The 15,597-nt window shown below is 41.5% G+C and overlaps 1 long non-coding RNA gene across 1 annotated transcript; it reads left to right on the forward strand.

Moving 5' to 3' along the window:
• The first annotated feature begins 263 nt into the window (after nt 1-263).
• LOC120879645 lies at nt 264-15,286 on the forward strand. Its single transcript, XR_005724841.1, has 3 exons — nt 264-392; nt 12,166-12,237; nt 15,251-15,286. It is a non-coding gene; the product is annotated as an uncharacterized LOC120879645 (long non-coding RNA).
• The last annotated feature ends 311 nt before the right edge of the window (nt 15,287-15,597 follow it).

The following is a 15,597-nucleotide window of genomic DNA, read 5'->3' on the forward strand; positions in this document are numbered from 1 at the left end:
GTCAATTACACCTCAGTAAAGCTGAGGGGGAACGAAAGAACAAGCTGCTTAAAAAAAGAATTAACCACAGATGTGGTGAATCTAAGTCATTAAAAGGTGAACACATAAGCTCTTGCAAAGAACCTCAGGTAACTGGTTGTTCTTGTAAATAAAACATTGTCTCTGCTGTTGCCGTAAGGAAGCTGTGTGATCAATGATAGATTTTCTTAGAAAACAGGACATGAGGGTCACTTGATAGAGGAAAACTCATGCTTAATGTTTAGCTCAACCAATATAAACTGTTACATTAATAGTCCAAATAGTAACATGGATTCGTTCTCCTCTGGGTTTCTTTCTCAGCAGTATAGGAAATAAAAATAGGAATCTCTTGGATCCATCCTGGAAAGACAGAGGTTAAGTACAATATTTAAAACCTGAATGGTTACTCACTTAAATAGCAATTGACGAAATGTTGAATGGATAAGAGAAGAAGTAAGCTGTGAAAAGACAGGGCCCTACCTGCATTAAGTATAGGGTCTGGCAGAAAGGGGATACCAATAAATATTTGCTGCTTGAGCGCTGAATCCTCAGAGGCAAATGTCAGACTTGAGATGGAGGTGGGTAGGGCTACTAGAGTGGAAGGTGGCTTGTTCCCTCAGGGCTAAACAAAGAATGAGTTTTCTAGCTCTCTCCTAAGAACTAAATAAAAATGGAAGCTTCAAGGACATAAGGCTTCAAAACCCTAGGATTTTTATTTTATTATGTTTTTATTGTGAAGTCAGTTTAGTTTTACAGAAAATTTCTAGGAGCAGTGCAGCTTCTCTCAGCTTTCCCCAAAGTTAACAACAATCAGAACCAGGAAATGCACGTTGGTGCATTATTACGGCTGTTAATGAGAGCATGCCAGGGCCTCCGGTTTTCTCCCTGAGCTCCCTTTTCTGTCCTAGGGTCCAATTCAGGATCCTACATCGCATTTAGTTGCGTCTCCTCAACCTGCTCCAATCTGTGATGATTCCTCAGTCTTGCTTCCCTGGTAGCTCAGCTGGTAAAGAATCCACCTGTAATGCAGGAGAACCCAGTTCAATTCCTGGGTCGGGAAGGATCTGCTGGAGAAGGGATAGGCTACCCACTCCAGGATTCTTGGGTTTCCGTGGTGGCTCAGCTGGTAAAGAATCCACTTGCTATGCGGGAGACCTGGGTTCGATTCCTGGATTGGGAAGATACCCCGGAGGAGAGAAAGGCTACCCACTCCAGTATTCTGGCCTGGAGAATTCCATGAACTGTATAGTCCACGAGGTGGCAAAGAGTCAGACACAGCTGAGTGACTTTCACTTTCCTTGTTTTTCATGACCTTGAAACTTTAGACTGGTCAGTTATTTTGTAGAATGAACCTCAATTTGAGATTGTCTGATGTTTTCTCATGATTAGATTCAGGTTACGAGTTTTGAGCAAGAATATCACACAAGTGACCTTGTGTCTTTCTCAGAGTGCCAGGGCAGGTGTTCATGATGTCTGTATGTCATTACTTTAGCTTTGATCGCTTAATTAAAGCACTGCAGGCCAGGTTTCTCTACAATTAGGTTATTATTTTTCCCTTTGTAGTTGAGAAATATTTAGGAGAGAAACTTTGAGATTAGGCAAATATCCTATTTTCAGCTTTTGTCATTGTTATTCAGTCACTCAGTCGTGTCCAACCGTTTGCAAGCCCATGAATGGCAGCGTGCCAGGCGTCCCTGTCCTTCACCGTCTCCTGCAGTTTGCTCAAACTTATGTTCATTGAGTCAGTGATGCCATCCAACCATCTGTGTCTCCCCCTTCTCCTCTTGGGCTCAGTCTTTCTCAGCATCAGAGACTTTTCAATGAGTTGGCTCTTCGCACCAGGTGGCCAAAGTATTGGCGCTTCAGCTTCAGCATCAGTCCTTCCCATGAGTATTCAGAGTTGATTCAGCTTAAGCCTTCCCAGTTTTGCCCGCTAACTGGGGTTTTGGTTTGCATTTCCCTGATGGTTAGTGATGTTGAGCACCTTTTCATGTACTTGTTGGCCACTTGGATGACTTCTTTGGGAAAATATCTATCCAAATGTTATTTGGATCCATTTTTTAATTATTCTTTTTCTGCTGTTGAGTTGTATGAGTTCCTTATATTTTTTTCTGTAATACCCGCTTATCAGATGGGTGCTTTGCTGATACTTATGGACAAGCTCTTTGTGAGGGGTTAAAAGGGGAAGGATCCTCAAAGCTCCTTTCTAAAAACTGGTTTATTACTAAATCCTACTTCAAAATGGTATCATATTTAATTTTAGCTAATAGGATTGCTGCTAAGAAATGCAAATGATTTGATTTCTATACCCTATGAAGTTTTTGTTCAAATGTATGAGTTCTTAACCTGTGGACCATGAATAGGGCTTTGGTAGGGCTAAGAACCTCCTGAAAAGTAAATTCACAATTGGGTGAATATGAGTGAATGTGTATTATTTTAGGGTGAAAATATGAGCTTTTCCCCAAATTCTCAATGTGTCTGTGACCTTGTTCCCTCTACCTCCTGATTAAAGAAGTCGTTTCTTTAATCAGCTGAGTGGACAAACATAGATCATTCTTTTGTACTTACTCAAACCTGAAGCACTGGGTTTGGCAACACAGATAGAGGAGGCCAGAATAAACTTTAGTCCAAGTTGATCATTTTGGTTGGAGGAAAACACATTCATACAATGGATGAAAGACGATAAGCTTTCCTTTTATGTTGCCAGCTACACAGATTTGGCTCAGCATTGCACCATGAGGTATGTTTAACTTATAGAGAAACAATTGCATTTTGATGCCAACAAAAAAGCAAATACGTGTTTGGCGTGATTAATGATACTTTCCCACCGAGGCTTTAATCTTGCAGTGTAATGTTTGCAGATTGTGGTTTATACAGTTCGTCATGCAGTCAGTGTCAAAGGTGTAAGTCGTCCAGCAGCACGTTAAAGGCTTTGTGGAACACCATATCCATCCTTCTCTCAAGTGCTCTCCACCTGCTTCTTAAGACAGCTCATATTGTGTGAAGGAAGAAAGCAGTGTTTTCTACTAAGGAGTGTTTTAAGAATGGTATTTTGTATTTGTCATCAAGGCCATTTTGTGTGTTATAGTGTTAGTCACTCAGCTGTGTGTGACTCTTTGCAACCCCAAGGACTGTAGCTCACCAGCCTCCTCTGTCTATGGAATTCTCCAGGCAAGAATCCCGGAGTGGGGGTGCTGTTCCCTTCTTTTCCGCTCAAGGACTGAACCCAGGTCTCCTGCGTTGCAGGCAGATTCTTTACTGTCTGAGCCACCTGTGGCACATTTTAACAGTGCTGAAGTGACTGACGAAACAAATAGATCCTGAGCTACACGCATATGATGGGGGCAGGGGAGCCGCGAGAAAGTGATGAACAATGAGATTTGTTGAAAGTATGTTTAGTAATCTGGTATATCATGAGGATTCTAGGGATCAATAGAAATTATTTATAAAATTGTTAGTAGAAATCATAAAAGATATTTGTCATCTATAAAACCAGATGAAAAGTTTTGCAGAGAAGTTGTGAAAAGCACCTGCCGTTCTTTGCTCCTTCTTCCTTGGCTTACTGAGCTCCTTGACCACTGGGTGGTTCCAGGCTGTTCCTGCTCATGTCCCACTACTTCACAAACTGCAACTAATTCCAAAGACCTCACATTTTAAATGAGAAAGACAAGAGAGTTTGTGTCTACAACCTTGAGGTTGCAGATGACTATGAAATGTTTCCATTTGCCGCCCGTCTACATTTTGGAGCCTCCATCTAGAAGCCCTAAGGCCCCATTTTCACCTGTTGCTGTAAGTCCCCTACCAGCAAGTCTAGGTAGGGTGGGAAAGAGAGATTTCGGGATGATAAAGGTGACTTGTCTGTTAGAAAAGTTGGAGGTTGAATGGGAGCTTATCTTTTGCATATTAAGCAAGACTTTTGTGTCCCTGGCACTTTAGGCATAAAAAAGGAATATATGTGTATTGGGCTGAGGGTTTGAAAGGGAAAATAAAGATGCAAAGAATAAGTGTAGTCTCTAGAGATGAAGTCTTAATAAGGGGCTGTTGGAAGATGTTCCTTCTTGCCCAGACTCCAGAGTAGAATGGACACCTCTTTCTGTACGGTGAGGGGTGGAGGTAACACTGAAACCAATGTTTATTCAACAAATAGTGATCTGTTGCTTCTGCCAGATTTTGACTAGGTGTCAGAGATCCAAAGATGATTGAAACGTACTCCTGACCCTAGTGAACTCTCGGCCGAGGGAGATGGAAGCCGACACAGACTGTCACGATGCTGCATAATAAGTTTAGTGATCAAGAAATACACAGAACAAGAGGGAAGTGTAGATAAGGTACCTAATCAAGCTTGGCACGGAGGAACATTTTCTGGAAGCAGAGCCTGAGCTAAGACCGGAGATCAGTAGACTTAGGAGATCAGTAGGAAAATACCGATATCTTAAATATTGTTTTTAGAAGCTATGCGGCTGAGCAGACCAAAGAGATGGGAAGTCTGGGGCTGGTGAGGGAGCCAGATGCACCGAGGTAGGAATGGTCAGCATGGTGACTGGGGTTAGTTTGACCATAAAGAAGTATATGACCCCCGAGGGCTTTTGAAACTCACTGCAAGAGGCCGTGTAGGGTATCGGTTATGATACCGGATATCGGGCTGAGTTTCTTTCTTGGTAAAATGAGTATTTCAGAGTGTTGTTGTAAGAGTTAAATAAGTGAGTATAAGAGCCCTGGTATGTACTAAGCATCGGTGGTAGTCTTGGTTCTGAGGCTGTGGTCCTTAGTGAAATTCCTTATAGCTCTGGTGAATGAGACCAGTGGCTGATGAGGAAATGGCTTTTTAGGCAGCAATGCCAACAGTACTTCAGAAGGGAAGCACGGGGAACACTGGTGTTTCCCAAGGGCAGAGCTGGAGAAGAACCTAACAGAATTACCTGAGAGCATTTTCAAACTACACGTGTTTAGGATGTTCCCAGCATCTGCTGACTCAGTACCTCCAGGTGTAGGGGCCAGGCACGAGTGATGGGGGAAAGGCTTTCGGGGGACATGTCTGCTCAGACTTCTGGCCTGAAGAGCATGGCTGGCTCCGCCTAACTGTGGGACCACAACCCGACAAGGGAATACATTGAACGAAGAGCATGCCAGGCACACCCTGCTGCTGGGTCATTTTCCTGAATACACAGAAGAAGTCAGATCGTTTCCCTTTCTACCCTGCAATTTGATGCTCCCATGTGCAAATGTCAAGAGCTGGGGTGAGGCAAAAGATAAAAGGACAAGAGCAACAGAAGAGCTTTGCTGCCGAAGGGGTTAGGGTGTGGTGCCCTATGCTTTAGAAATTTGACTTATATTAAACAAGGGAGGGTCGGGGGAGATTACGCAGAGCCTTTGTGCTTCTTACATCACAACCATCCACAGAAAATGATGATGTAGGTGGATTTTCAAAAGGAGGGAACACTGATGGGGCTGCTCAGGCTTGAATGCATCTCTGCGTCCCACAAGGGGCTGTCTGTGGGTGCTTCTCAGGAAGCACTCTAAAATGAATATCTTGCCTCGGTGCACCTAAAGGAAATATCGTTAATGTAAAACATATTTATAAACTATGATGCATAAAAAAGGACAAGAAGCAACGATTGTTAGGTGTCTAGAATCTCAGAATTTCAAATGTCCCACAAGGAGAATTCTACAATGTCGCTTGCTGTCCCTGGGGAGGTTTAGTTCCCATAGCTTCCCTCCTGACTCTGGGTACTGCCGTGTGCCAGTGACATTCACTGCACTGGTGTGGGCTGGTCTGCATGCTGCTGGCTTTAGAGCTTTCATCAGTGTCTATCAGTTGACAGTTCTGTTTGCTGAAATGGCTCTTGTCAAGGCATCCAGTATTGTGTTGATACTAGGGGTTCACAAAGAGATAAGGAAGACATACCCTGTCCTTTAGAAGACATTTGAATCCTGATAGGAAGACATAAACAGTAAAGCCTACCATTTCACCAAGTTCCGGCTGAGTACTAGCTCCAGTCCTCACCAGAGTCTCAAAAATGCATGTAAGGTTACTGTTATGTTCTTCACATTGAGGGTAACTGAAGCACATCTTGAAAGTTAACTTGCTAGAGGAAAATAGTTAGCAAGGGGAAAGTCAGGTCTGTCTGATGACAAAGGCTGCTCTTTCTACTCAACATTGTTTCTTAACCAGCAACATGATTAGCAATCAATTAAAGCACGATGTGGTAGCTATTGTTACAGTGGTATCTTCGAGGCACCATGAGTGTATGGGAGAGAAGGGACAAAGGCTGACTTCTGTCGTCACATGCAGACCAGAAGTCTACCCTGTACTGTAGTATAAGGGGTACACGGTTAAGTGGGACTATACCTATTTAGGAAATTGGAGAAATGTCAAAGTTTCTGAATGGAGCTGGGCCACACATTTTTTAAGTTCAGATATGTAACTACAAAATTAGAAATTAGCTACTTAAAATTAAAAAAAAATTTAATTGTAGTAAAATACACCTAACATATTTACTATCTTAACCATTTTAGGTGTATCAGTCAGTCAGTCAGTTCAGTCGCTCAGTCGTGTCCGACTCTTTGCGACCCCATGAATCGCAGCACGCCAGGCCTCCCTGTCCATCACCAACTCCTGGAGTTCACTCAAACTCACATCCCTCGAGTCAGTGATGCCATCCAGCCATCTCATCCTTGGTCGTCCCCTTCTCCTCCTGCCCCCAATCCCTCCCAGCATCAGAGTCTTTTCCAATGAGTCAGCTCTTCGCATGAGGTGGCCAAAGCACTGGAGTTCAGCTTTAGCCTCATTCCTTCCAAAGAACACCCAGAACTGATCTCCTTTAGAATGGACTGGTTGGATCTCCTTGCAGTCCAAGGGACTCTCAAGAGTCTTCTCCAACACCACAGTTCAAAAGCATCAATTCTTCGGTGCTCAGCTTTCTTCACAGTCCAACTCTCACCCATACATGACCACTGGAAAAACCATAGCCTTGACTAGACGGACCTTTGTTGGCAAAGTAATGTCTCTGCTTTCTAATATGCTGTCTAGGTTGGTCATAACTTTCCTTCCAAGGAGTAAGCGTCTTTTAATTTCATGGCTGTAATCACCATCTGCAGTGATTTTGGATCCCAGAAAAATAGTCAGTCACTGTGTCCACTGTTTCCCCATCTATTTCCCATGAAGTGAGGGGACCGGATGCCATGATCCTAGTTTTCTGAATGTTGAAGACTGCTGTATCACATAGTAACTCTGTTTTTAGCTTTTTAGGAAACCTCCATACTGTTTTTCTTAGTGGCTGTACCAGTTTACATTCCCACCAGCAAGGTAGGAGGGTTCCCTTTTCTCTAGCATTTGCCTTTTCTTAAACTTTCTGGGATATTTTCTCAACATTGTCTTCAACCTTGTGTTGAAGTTTTAAACTTTACTACCTAATTTTTTCTTGTCTAAGTATACTTTCTTGTCCTCTGTCCCCTTTTCATAGCTTCCTATTCTTATTTGATAAACATATTATTTTCTTTTATACCTCTGGAATGTACTAATGAGAATTTATGGAAATTTATGGAACTAAAGAGCATCTTGATGAAAGTAAGAGAGGAGAGTGAAAAAGCTGGCTTAAAACTCAACATTCAGAAAACAAAGATCATGGCATCTGGTCCCATCACTTTACGGCAAATAAATGGGGAAACAATAGAAACATTAAGAGACTTTATTTTCTTGGGCTCCAAAATCACTGCAGATGGTGATTGCAGCCATGAAATTAAAGGACGCTTGCTCCTTGGAAGAAAAGCTATGACCATATTAAAAAGCAGAGACATTACTTTGCCAACAAAGGTCCGTCTAGTCAAAGCTATGGTTTTTCCAGTAGTCATGTATGGATGTGAGAGTTGGACCATAAAGAAAGCTGAGTGCTGAAGAATTGATGCTTTTGAACTGTGTTGTTGGAAAAGACTCTTGAAAGTTCCTTAGACTGCAAGGAGATCAAACCAATCAATCCTAAAGGAAATCAATCCTGAATATTCATTGGAAGGACTGATGCTGAAGCTGAAACTCCAATACTTTGGCCACCTGATGCAAAGAGCTGACTTATTTGAAAAGACCCCGATGCTGGGAAAGATTGAAAGCAGGAGAAGAAGGGGACAACAGAGGATGAGATGGTTGGATGGCATCACCACCTTGATGGACATCAGTCTGAGCAATCTCTGGGAGTTGGTGATGGACAGGGAAGCCTGGCTTGCTGCAGTCCATGGGGTTGCAAAGAGTTGGATACGACTGAGCAACTGAACTAAACTGATGGAAAGTTCTGTTTTCTTCCTTGCACTATGTCTGTTTTATTTTTCTTCCCTATAGCTTAAATTTTAATTTCTATAGTTTAATTCTATAGTTAAAATTTGGATTCTTTGTCATAGTGTGGCTTTTCTTATAGAAATATAATTGTCCATATTTGAGACAATATCCAGGCTTCAGTGTTTTTAAAGCTCCCTGTGATATTCCAGTGGTCTACGGCAGCAGGCAGGCAAACTACAGCCTGTGGGGCAAATCTGGCCCACTTTGCTTTTGTAAACACAGATTTCTGGAACCCAGACAAGCTCATTTGTTTCCATATTGTGGCTCACTATTCTTGTACTACAGTAGCAGAGTTGAGTGGTTTTGACAGAGACCATACAGTCCACAAAGCCTAAAATATTTATTATTTAATATTTATTAATGGCCCCTTTGGAGAAGGCAATGGCACCCCACTCCAGTACTCTTGCCTGGAAAATCCCATGGGCGGAGGAGCCTGGTGGGCTGCAGTCCATGGGGTCACGAAGAGTTGGACACGACTGAGTGACTTCACTTTCACTTTTCTCTTTCATGCATTGGAGAAGGAAATGGCAACCCACTCCAGTGTTCTTGCCTGGAGAATCCCAGGGACGGGGGAGCCTGGTGGGCTGCCATCTGTGGGGTCGCACAGAGTCAGACACGACTGAAGCGACTTAGCAGCAGCAGCAGCAGCAATGGCCCTTTACAGAGGAAGCTTGCTGGTCCCTGGTCTAGAAGAAGGCAGAGGCCATCTTGTAAGCCCTGAGCTTGTCCATCACTTCTGTCTTGGTTGCCTCCCATGCTCATCTATGGCTGAAATGATTTTTCAAAATTAAAAATGAATTATTTACACTATGAAATAATGTCAGCGAGTGATCATTTAAGATGTTTTCTTTGATAGAACAACTTCCTTTTATGGCAGGGCTCTGGATAGAACAATATATTATTGCAAAACAAGAAGAGTTAAAGACGTGTTATTTTTGGACTCTGTTTTTCCCCATGTCTTTCAATTTTCCTTGGTACATTATGGATGATTCTTAAGTCTCTTCATCTGAGTTGGAGTCTCAGGACCTGCATAAGGTTACTTGCCCTACCTACCCTCTTAAAGTCCAAAGGGAAAGCTCTGCCAAAATATACAACTTCAGCGGTGAATGGGGATGGAGTCTTTGCAGAATCGAAAATAGCCAACAATAAAACAGTTCTTGTGCATTACACTTAGCATTAACTATCTTGGTCTTTTGAGTTGGATTCAGAAATTTCAGGACATTTAACTCAGGCTATTAAGCAATTTTTGGATTCTTTAGTGGCAAGATTCCAAACTTAGTTGTTGGGTTATATATTAGGAGCAATCAAATGGATCTGAATGAAAAAACTGAGTTAAAATGTATTTATAAAAAAATGTTTTTTGGGGGGACTGATTCATACCAATTTTATTTATAGATTTTCCTGTATTTTCCCTTCCTCTGCCTGCCCTTTGTAAATGGAAAAACAGGATCTCAATCTTCTTTAATGAGTAATAGCTGCCCAAAGCTATACGTGCTTTTTAAGGCTTCCAAATGACATCATGTGCAGAACACTGAAGCTGCGTTCTCACCATCTGTCATGTCACCAGAAGTCTTAAACATAATTACAGCCCATGTGACAGCTGCACACACATTATTTCCCACCTGTATCACCTCCTCCCTGCCTAATTAAAACGGTGTTAGAATCTCAGTTATCAACTCTGTTTTTTCAGGGCTTATGTTATATAACTGTGAAGACTTGGGATTTAATAGCTTCATGTGAGTACTCAGCAGGTGTTAGGGGATTGGAGAAATATTAGATAATGAGTTGTTCTGCCCCGTACCTCATACCTGAGCTCTCCAGCAGTGCTCTTGGAAGGAAAATTGCTGATGATGGGGGATTTACAGACACATGCATTTGGGGCATTATCCAGCTGGCCTGCCTTACACAGAACTGCCTGGGAGATCAAAAAGGGGCCTTGGAGTTAGTTTAAAATTTAAGAAGTCAACAACAACTTGAGGACAGCTAGAGTAGAGTCATTTTACGAGGATAAAACCTAAACAAACCAGTGATGGAAATAAACAATCACTTTTTAGGATAAAAACTGTTAGAGATCCTGGGAAAAATCATTGCCGTTCCTTGGATGGATCAAGAATAGACTTTAATGCCCTTCACAAGTCAAAAAAGGCTAGCTTTCTTGAAGGGCAAGGGGATTTCAACAAAATGTTGGTTTTCTAGAAAGCCTGGCATGAGTGGTTTAGAAAAGAGGAAAGAAACTGTTGATCTGGGCAGCTGGAAACCAGCTCACAAATAGGAGTCAAAAAATGTGCCTGAGCTAGAGTCTGCATACTTCCTCAACTGGCCTTGCATTTCAGAGGGTCCAGGAAGGGTGGGCCCCTCTTTACTTGAAATCCTTGAAACATCACTGTCTAATGGAACTTTCTGCAATGATGGAAATGTTCTGAATCAGCGTTGTCCAATGGGTACGTGTGGCTATTGAGCACTCAAAACATGGCTAGTGTCACATGAAAAGATGCTCAACATCACTCATTATTAGAGAAATGCAAATCAAAACCACAATGAGGTACCACTTCACACCAGTCAGAATGTCTGCGATCCAAAAATCTGCAAGCAATAAATGCTGGAGAGGGTGTGGAGAGAAGGGAACCCTCCTACACTGTTAGTGGGAATGCAAACTAGTACAGCCACTATGGAGAACAGTGTGGAGATTCCTTAAAAAATTGCAAATAGAACTGCCTTATGACCCAGCAATCCCACTGCTGGGCATACACACTGAGGAAACCAGAATTGAAAGAGACACATGTACCCCAATGTTCATCGCAGCACTGTTTATAATAGCCAGGACATGGAAACAAGCTAGATGTCCATCAGCAGATGAATGGATAAGAAAGCTGTGGTACATATACACAATGGAGTATTACTCAGCCATTAAAAAGAATACATTTGAATCAGTTCTGATGAGATGGATGAAACTGGAGCCGATTATACAGAGTGAAGTAAGCCAGAAAGAAAAACACCAATACAGTATACTAACACATATATATGGAATTTAGAAAGATGGCAATGATGACCCTGTATGCAGGACAGCAAAAAAGACACAGATGTGTATAGTGGACTTTTGGACTCAGTGGGAGAGGGAGAAGGTGAGATGATTTGGGAGAATGGCATTGAAACATGTATAATATCATGTAAGAATCGAATTGCCAGTCTATGTCTGATGCAGAATATGGCACGCTTGGGGCTGGTAAGCGGGGATGACCCAGAAAGATGTTGTGGGGAGGGGGGTGGGAGGGGGGGGTTCATGTTTGGGAATGCATGTACACCCGTGGTGGATTCATGTCAATGTATGGCAACACCAATGCAGAATTGTAAAGTAAAAAAAAAAAAAAAAAAAGCCTTCTTAAGCCCCCAGTGAGCACACAGTTAAATGAAGAAGACTGCATCTCTAATTTGATTAATCATTTTATTAGTTTTTCAAGTTAGTTTTATTGGTTATTTTGCTGAGGCACTAATTTGCAATTTCTTTGAATGTAAAATGGGGACAATAAAAGCAATTAACCCAGAAGAAAAAACAAAACAAAACAAAACAACATGGCTAGTGCAATGAGGAACTGATTTTTAGATTTTATTTCATTTTAATTAAGTAGTATCATGTGGCTTACGGCTATAGTAGTGGACAGTAAAAGAATCAGTAATTTTTGTTGAGGTTAATGTATTGAATAATAGTGATGAAGGTGATATTGTTTAGCCATAAATGGCTACATTTACACTTTTAGGAACTGATTAGAATTGATGTTTCTTATAAAATGGAATCTCATTATTATGTGTTCTTCTTTTTGAAGAAAATTCCCTGATGAGTTCCTGAGATGGGGGTCCTAGATCTGGAAAGTGAAAAGAACTGGAGCTGAAAGAAGGTCAGTGTTACAAAGGAAGGGTCTCTAGACAGTGTGAGCCCCTGTAGGCTGGCTCTGAAGGTGCAAAAAGTCTCCAGTGGTAGAAACCAGCTGATGAGGAACGGTGTCTTGTCAATGGAGCATCCCTGCTGTTCCTCGAATCACACACATGGGAAGTGATGGAACTCTGTAGGCTGTTAGGGCTGACTCCAGCCAAGGTGCAGTTTATGTCTTCCCCATTTCCCTGTTCATGTAAATATCGGTTTGCAAATATCAACCACAACAGGCTTCGTATGCTTTCCTAAAACTATCTGGGACTGAAACAGAGCACACAGCCACATTATGGCTGTGGACTCCTGTGGGCCCTAGGCACTTTTGCCTTCACAGGTCACTTCCTCCGTAAAAAATGAAGTAAAATCATTACATTTTAAGACTTCATTGTCACAAAGTCAAAGATACTAATACGTTAAAACATTTCCTTTGACCTGAAAGTTCATCTTTTTTTTCTTCTCTTATAAAAGAAATTAAAACAGTTTGCTGGCTTCTAATAGTGTAGTGGGCTTTGGGCACTGAAACTGCTCTACCTGGTGGAGATGTTGGCTCTGTTTGAGAGGTTGCATCTTCACTTTAGGAAAGCCTTCACACTCAAAATTGGCTGGAAATTATCTTTTCTTAAAAGATTGCAAAATATATATATTTTTATTTTTATTTTTAATTTTTTTTGCAAAATATATTTTGTACATAGTTGTTGTTCAGTCATTTTGTCCAACTGTTTGTGATCCCATGGACTGTAGCACGCCAGGTTTCTCTGTCCTTCACTATCTCCTGGAGCTGGCTCAGACTCATGTCCATTGCGTCGGTGATACTTTCCAACCATCTCATCCTCTGTTGCCCCCTTCTCCCCTTGCCCTCAGTCGTTCCCAGCATCAGGGTCTTTTCCAGTGATTTGGCTCTTTGCATCAGGTGGCCAAAGTATTGGAGCTTCAGCTTCCATTGGTGTACAATAAATATTAATTGATTAAAAATATTCAGAAATGTCAAGACTTCTAACAATATGAATATTTCTCTACTTTTGGTTCCTAATGGCAATTCTGGATCTCTCATTTGGTCACTCAGAGTCTAGTCCAGAGGCCAGCAGCAGTGGCACCACCTGGAGCTGGCCAGAAATGCAGAGTATTAGCCTCCGTCTGATACTGAGTCAGAATCTGCATTCTGACAAGGTCTCTAAGCGATTCACATGCACGTTACCCTGAAGTACCGCTGGCCTGCAATTTAAACGGATGGTTCATCATTAGTAGAAATGAAAGAGTTGATTCTCTTAACCTCATTTAATCGAGGGCTAGCTCTTACCCTTCTCCAGGGGTAATTAATTCAGTTTTTTAGTCCAGGTTTTTCCAGCTTTGGCAGATCATTGGAATCACCTGGAGAGAGCTTAAAAAAAAACACAACCCAAACAAAACCCCCCAAAATCTCAATGTGTGGGCCTCATCCCCTAGAGATTCTGAAATAATTGGTGTAGGGTAGGATGGTGGCAATCAAGGTCTTACTTTTAAATCTTCTAAGGTGATGCTAATGTGTAGCCAGAATGAGAACTGTGAGACATTCCCCACAAGATTTTTCCCCTGGTTTTGATCAGTTTGGCTTCTTTTCTCTGTGTTTCCTGAAACCTTCTCAGTCTGAGCAATCAAGTGTATAATCCAGAACTAGTTTCTTACCTCAGAGTCTGACATGCTCTATTAATTCTCAAAGCTCTGAAGTGTTATCCTAATATATCCATACCCTGAAATATTAATTGCCACCATTTCCTGCATCCTTATTAAATGTCCCATAATCACCTTCAGTCATTTAATCTTCACAATGATAATAAATACTATTCATATGCTCATTTAACAGTTGAGGAAATGGAGACTTAGAAAGGTTGACTCTTCCTAAGCTCATCTTATTTCTAGTTCCAAAACTTGTACCCCACCGACCCCAAATCTATAGTCTTCTAGTATCATGCTTTTATTTAGGAAACATTGAAAATTTCCCAACTGCTATGTCCAAACGTTAGATTTACAATGTTATTCAATCTTTGAGAATTACTGGCAAAGGAAATAGAATGAAGAGCAGGAAAGAATTAAGTAGCTAATAGAATTTGGAGTGGTTATATTCCATTAAAGAAAAGTTTGAAAATTATGATGTATATTTTTCCAACCTGAATAACTAATATGATAGTTCACTTTAAAAAAACAAATATTAAATACTCCAGAGGTGCCCTGTGTTAGGACTTTGGAGATTACTAGGGTAAGAGATAGTCTTTGCCCTTGAAATAACAAGCGAAGAGGATAAGTAACTGTAATCATCCAACACATGACAGGGAATAGAATCAGGTGCTAAACTGCATAGTTAGGTCATTAAGCTTTGCCAAAGTTCAGAGGCTGGCAGAAACCGGATAGCGAAGAAAGGATTTATGGACGAGCTCTGACTGAAGTCTGTAAGGATGAATGGAGACTGAATAGAGAAGACAGAGCTGAGCTGGGACACTGGCCTAATACTCACTGTCCCAGCAAGAATTTTCCCAACTGAATTACCAACCTGTTTTCTTGTTGGCTGAATGTCCCTTCTCTGGGGCCAGAGAATAGTCTTTGAATTCTAAGCAAATGTCATCCTAGCCAAGCTTAGCACTGTCTCAGTGTCCTGAGTGACCTATATCTGGAGCAACAAAATCAATCAGACACAGGGACTATTTACACAATTGATAGTTTCCTGCTCCATACATTCACAGGCTTCTTTTAAGGTGCTAGAGTATACTTTGCTTAATATTTGAAGCAAGAGAAGTTGAAAGCCAGGTACTTATTTAAATATTAATCAAGCTCAGAGCTTGAGAGAAGACAAGAAAACTGCAGATAGCATGATTATATGTGCTCAGGTGCTGAGGGTTCCACAAACACTAGTTTTGCCTGTTTGTTTCCTTTTAGTGGAGAAGGGGTTTGGGGGTAACTTCTAATAATAGTCCTCCTCCCACACTTTCTTATTTTCTTCTCTCTGACAGAAGTACTGAAAAAAAGGAGAGGGGAGAAAGAAAGAAGAAAATGCACAGTACTAGTGATGTAGAAGAGTTGGCAAGAATACACAGAAGAACTGTACAAAAAAGATGTTCACCACCCAGATAATCACGATGGTGTGATCATTCACCTTGAGCCAGACATTCTGGAATGTGAAGTTAAGCTGCCCTTAGGAAGCATCACTACGAACAAAGCTAGTGGAGGTGATGGAATTCCAGTTGAGCTATTTCAAATCCTAAAAGATGATGCTGTGAAAGTGCTGCACTCAAAATGTCAGCAAATTTGGAAAACTCTGCAGTGGCTGCAGGACTGGGAAAGGTCAGTTTTCCCTCCA

Source organism: Oryx dammah, unplaced genomic scaffold (assembly GCF_014754425.2).
Source record: "Oryx dammah isolate SB20612 unplaced genomic scaffold, SCBI_Odam_1.1 HiC_scaffold_20, whole genome shotgun sequence".
In the NCBI taxonomy this organism is placed as follows: Eukaryota; Metazoa; Chordata; class Mammalia; order Artiodactyla; family Bovidae; genus Oryx; species Oryx dammah.